Source organism: Podarcis pityusensis (assembly GCF_964106645.2).
Source record: "Podarcis pityusensis genome assembly, chromosome: 2".
NCBI classification, from domain to species: domain Eukaryota; kingdom Metazoa; phylum Chordata; class Lepidosauria; order Squamata; family Lacertidae; genus Podarcis; species Podarcis pityusensis.
Genome location: NC_138029.1, coordinates 47,841,982 through 47,848,103, shown reverse-complemented (window position 1 = coordinate 47,848,103; position 6,122 = coordinate 47,841,982). Strand labels below are relative to the sequence as shown.

The 6,122-nt window shown below is 40.0% G+C and overlaps 1 long non-coding RNA gene across 2 annotated transcripts; it reads left to right on the top strand.

Annotated features, from left to right (window-relative positions):
* The first annotated feature begins 310 nt into the window (after positions 1-310).
* On the top strand, positions 311-4,805 carry LOC308469309. Of its 2 annotated transcripts, none has more exons than XR_013982098.1 (3): positions 311-518; positions 1,192-1,281; positions 4,685-4,805. It is a non-coding gene; the product is annotated as an uncharacterized lncRNA (long non-coding RNA). The 2 variants fall into 2 exon arrangements; XR_013982099.1 differs by lacking the exon at positions 4,685-4,805 and adding an exon at positions 4,187-4,286.
* Positions 4,806-6,122: the final 1,317 nt, after the last annotated feature.

Genomic DNA, 6,122 nt, shown 5'->3' with positions numbered 1-6,122 from the left:
CAGCAGAGGCTCTGTGACAGCCAAGCTTTTTTGGGTGGGGGCCCCTCAGTTTCTGTTTGCTACATGGCCATTTATGTTAGTCTTCGGCTGCTTAGGAGTGCTGCTGTATTGTTATTCAATTTGGCTTCATTCATGGTTTTCTGTTGCTGTTTAACTTATGTAGCCACCCATTCTATATTTAAACAGAGTTTATATAGCACTGAAAGAGGGTGCTACAGTAGCAAGCATTAATTACTAAGCAGTTTGGATTTCTCAACAAACTGGTATGTAGTTATTCGAACATTTATATTTTAAAAAGTTGAAGCTGGAAGAGAAAATACTTGCTCCCATAGTCCAATTTTAGAAGTTAATGCCCTCATCTTGAGGGAGTTAAAAATAAATGGCTAGGTAGTGCCTGATGTCAGGGTGTACTCCAGAGAAAGTTAGGCATATCGGAACAAAAGCATACCACTCAAAAAGGATTTAATGGGAATTTGTTATTGCATAAAACAATTTTGCAAACAATGGAGAGGAGAAGGGTGAGTATTCAGGCACAACAAAGGTATGGGTGGTGGGGATTTGGAACTTTACCAATGGATCAATGGGATCTGTTTCAGGAAGGGAATCAAAGTTGTGTTTTTAAAAAACAATAAATAAATGTTTCCCGCCTGTTACGGCTCTACTGGGTTGGTGGGGATATAAGTAGTAGGATTATGGTATTATAACTATAAGGTATTTTTATTTTCTACACCAATGAAATTATTATCTTGCCAGAGAACTATTTTAGATCACCCCCACCCCTTTTAAATTAAAAGTTCATCACAAACTCAACTGAAAAATGGGGAGGGGTGTAGGAAGGGGGGGACACAGGCATTTTACTTTTTATCAAGCTATGAGTACTGGGACCTCATTTTTATATAAAAAGCACTGGGTGCAGATAGGATGTTCACTGTGGATAACATGTGCACAACAAACCTGCTTTCCCCAAAGATCAGACTTCTTGCGATAAGGAAAGTGATGGGGAAATGTGCTGGAAAGTGTGGGACAACATGTCACCTGGAAGCACCCAGAGAAAATGGGTGATTTCAGCTGGGCTGTGTTGTCCAAGCAGAAGTGGTTTTGTTTCCTTTGTTCACACAATACAGCTTTGAAGGTATACATTTAGTCACACTACACTCTGTCAACCTTTTCTCACTGACCTTACCTCAACAGATTATTCTAAAAGAAGTATAAGGGCAGCTCTAGGAAGACGCAGAAGGAAGCCAGGTTTTGTAATCTGCACCACCCTTCACTGCACCAGAGGTAAATCTGAGGTATGCAGATTTCAGACACATCTGACATACAGCTAGGAAAAAGGAACAATCCCTTCCTTCTATCCTATTAACTCATCTTTTATTTTAAACTGCAGTTCTAAAACTTTATGACAGAAACAACGTGGCAAAATGAAATTCATCCAGGTATTGAGTTCTAAAGGGTTTTTCTTGCTATCAATAGGAATATGATGTCATTGTTATAGCTTAGTAATGTATAATTAATTAGCCAGTAAAATGTGTTTTAAATGTGTCGAACCTGCAGGTACAAGTGCTGATTCATTTCTGCTCAATATCATGAACAGACTTTTCCTCCTTTTCTTACACATAGCACCACTTCGTAGCAGGAGTTCTGTTAGGCTCATACTAATCATAAGAACAATTTCTTTACAATTGCCTTCTGTTCTAGTAGGCTTTTGTCTGTTATGCAGCTTGAAAATAAATTTGGCACTCAAAACTGTATGTTTTTACAAAAGAAGCAATGTTCCCATTATAATCAATTTACTATTCAACAGAATTTTCATCTTTAATATTTATATTTCTCATAGATTCTCTGGATTCATCTTTTCTAGAGGCCAAAGGCTAGGTTTTGTTCATTCTTGAGCACTGTGGGATAAAGTCTTTTTCTTAAAAAAAGACCTCTTCCTAGATGTCTCAAAGCAGATGTCGGGAACCTTTGACCCTCCAGATATTGTGAACTACAACTCCGAATAGTCTTAAGAAACATGGCTACTGGCTAGGGATTAAAGGAGTGGTAGTTCAGTAACATCTGGAATATTCTTTTGCCTCAAAAATATTATCAAAGGCTAAAGTGGCAGGGAAAACCTACGGTAGGGCTGTGACTTACAGGACAATCCTAACCATGTCTTCTCAGAAACTGAGTAAGTCCTATTGAACTCAACTGGGTTTACTCCTAGGTATGTGGGGTTAGGATTGTAGCTTTAGTAAACTTTTCTAACTAGCTTGGTTAGACATTCTCTCTGGAGCTTCTTTTTCCTAAGGCTCAATAGCATTGCTGGTTTTATTCATTGGTCCCCAGAGCCTTTAGAATCCCTCTGGGCCTTTTTCTTTGGGTGAACAGCAAATGGTATCCAGGACTTCAACTAAAAAGAGACTGAACTAAAAATACTCTCTCCACCCCCATCCTCCTTGTAATCCTAAAGTAGCCTGGCTGCTACTAACAAAAATAGAGAAAATGTATGCATGACCACCCAGAACTCATTTGTTTTAGTGCATGGATTCTATAACATATTTATTTAACCCCCCATTTTCCATAAAATGAATGCTCACGCCTTCTTTTAGTTCAAAAAGAGAGAGGACTCTATAATACAGTTACAAATAAATTATGTGTAAGACGGGCTGGATCCTGACAAGATTGGAACTTTGTCTGTGCAATGGAGCTTTCCTGGCTCCTCCCCTCCTGCCATGAGACCTCCTTGCATTGCCCCCCCCAACTGCTCCTGAGTGCTTACGGGCTCAAATATTCCCAGGGCAGTACATAACAATCTATTAAGATCGATCAGTAACAATAACCAAAAAACTACCAACAGAGAAAAATTAAAAGCTCTCTGCACAACGAGGCATGGAGGCTGCAGAAGGATTGGGAAATTAAGTAAAGGCTGATCCATTACAGGGCAAATGGATGGTTGCCGCACCAATCTCAGACAATTGCTAGCCCTCACTTGTCTGCCATCTTACCATCAGTCAGTGGGTGGCTCTGACTGTAATTGGCTTGGATACGCCTACTGCTGGTCTCCCTGCAAGAACTTGGCAAGGCTGCATTGTCAGAGGGCAACTGGTTTTCTTCTCATGCAAGACATCTCCAAATCCAAGCCAATTTCTTTCACAATAAGTGGTGGAAAACATAAGCTATTGCCATAGTTACTGCTATTTATGATACTTTTTTGGGTTATTATATATATTTTTGCAATAGAACTGGATACCAACTTTTCATGTCAAAAAGGAGGAGAGCAATAAATGTATACAAACATTAATGTAGTATGTTTTTTTCTAAATTCTCATACATGTATTACACTTATATTGCACAAATCGTTTCTGACAAACTATAGCAGTTTTCTCATCTTTAGAGCTGGAATCATCTTTAGAGTTTTCCACTCTATGTTTTGCAGTTCATTCTGCTGCTCACACTGAAAAACAGCCCAATAACAGAAACCTAGTTGGTTAATAAATCTACCCAGCTCTTGGGACTATGGAACAAAACTATTTTGTATGCTGAACTAATGAAGCAATGATGAAAAGCATTGGTTCTGGTGGAAGTGTAATGACTCGAACAAGGGAGTCCTGAGCACAATGCATCTAAATGGACAGAAATTACTGTTAATGGGTCACTCTATTGATTTTCATCCATGAATGCTAGAGGATGGCTAGAGACCAAGTATCACTGAGTTGATAAAGTGGTGTTTTGGCTGTGTCACTCCAGACACTAGGTGTGGGCACAGATGACAGAACGCTCTTCCTAATGCGCACAAAATGCTACCCATGTAGAAAAGTAGCATGCCAGATCATCTTTCAGACATGCGGGTTATCTATATGGAAAAGCTTGCTTGGATGGGAAGGACAATCAGTAAAGTGAACCTCCATCAGCAGCACTGAAGTTGCTAATGCACAAAATTAGGAATTCTATGAAACTAAGCCCATGTTTCTTACAGCCAGTTTCCTACTGATTATTTGCAAAAAATATAGTGTGATATGACGGTGAATCCAGTGTTGCTGTTTTGGATGGCACTGAGATTTGGATGGAGAAAGAGACAAACTTGGAGTCAATATGGATGGTAGCTAACATGAATGAGAAAATGAGATAGCCTTTAATTACAGGTGATTTAAAAGGACTTGCTTTTTTGACCTAAAGTTAACCCATGACATCTGGTACATTTCAGAACTGAAATGGGACATAAATAACCTAAGAGGAGCCCAATGGGATCAGACCAGTGGCTCATCTAGTCCAGCATTCTGTTCTCACAGAAGTCAATCAGATGCCACCTTATGATCAGAAATTTGATTTAAAGAATATTCACCAAACTCTGATTTTTGTTTTGCACAAACCAATGCATTAAAAAGGTCATAGAGGAATTCCCCCCAGTATTGTCCTTGTTCTTTCTGGGCCACAATCTTCAACAGGAAGGAGTGGTTTAAAAAGCCACCTGCACCCCAAAGCCCTTCAGCTTCCTGCCCAGAGTCTCATAGTTCTTTGCTATATGTTGAAGGCTGTGTCTGGCTTTATCATTTCTACCTGCATGAATCAGAAGGAAGGAATCTTTGCACCTGGAAGACAGCACACCTCCTGGGACATCCTGTTACCTCCACACAATGCTGCCTCTTTCTCCCTCATCAGGGAGTCACTTACCACCACCACCACATGTCTCTTCCTCCTCTAGGAAGTAGCAGTAATTGTTTTAACTGACTGACTGACTGACTGACTGACCAACCAACCAACCAACCAACCAACCAATATCCCACCTAAACTCCAAGGAGCTCAAGGTGACATTCATGCTTTTCTTCTTCCCCATTTTATTTCCACAACAACTCTATGAGGTAGGTTACCTTTCACAGTACTTTGTGGTACTTTGTGGTGAATATTTGGTTGCATGTGCTGATATTTGCTACACAAGAGCAAATTACTGAAAATTAATAAAATGGCAATCAAGCTAAAACATATGTGAAACCAAAGTAGTTCTCCTGTCCTCACATTTCCTCATTACTAAAGAGTGCAAAGGGGCAGAAAAATAGACAATCAATAGACTGTATGTGTGTTTCATTGTACAGTTGTAGATTTTACAACTACAATGGAAGCTAGACTGGTGAATGGGGGTGGCCGCTGAGACCACATAACACCGGTCTTGAAAGACCTACATTGGCTCCCAGTATGTTTCCGAGCACAATTCAAAGTGTTGGTGTTGACCTTTAAAGCCCTAAACAGCCTTGGCCCAGTATATCTGAAGGAGCGTCTCCACCCCCATCGTTCTGCCCGGACGCTGAGGTCCAGCGCTGAGGGCCTTTTGGCGGTTCCCTCACTGCAAGAAGCAAAGCTACAGGGAACCAGGCAGAGGGCCTTCTCGGTAGTGGCGCCCGCCCTGTGGAACGCCCTCCCAACAGATGTCAAAGAGAAAAACAACTACCAGACTTTTAGAAGACATCTGAAGGCAGCCCTGTTTAGGGAAGCTTTTAATGCTTAATAACTATTGTATTTTAATATTCTGTTGGAAGCCACCCAGAGTGGCTGGGGAAGCCCACCCAGATGGGAGGGGTATAAATAATAATTATATTATATTATATTATATTATATTATATTATATTATATTAATTACTACCCTCTCCTAACACTCCATACACTCCGCAAGTGGTATATTGGTTGACTTAATATATAGCTCAAGGAGTGAAGAACATTGTGTTATCAGAGCAAGAGATGGGTGGGGTATAAATAAATTGTTGTTGTTGTTGTTGTTATTACCTTTCCTGCAGGCACTGCTGAAAGGGAAAGGGGGTCTTTTGCCATGCATTCCAGGGAATTTATAGTAAAAATGATATGGATGAGAAGACCAGCAGTTTACAATGTTTATGTTCCTTTATTCTGGCAGGTTGTGAATGTTTTCCTAAAAATGCAAAGGCTTTTCTGTCACCTGTTAGTTTTCAACTTAGAATATCAAAGACTCAATATAAACAATAGATGTGTGAGAGTTCCTAAAAGATAAAAACCCCTCAAAAAACCCAAGGCTGTTATACAATGAAAAGTGCTTGAGACGTCCTGAAAGATCAGGAACAAAACAAAACCAGAGAAAAATGAGATAAGGGAAGTTTTAAGGAAGTCAGCATGGT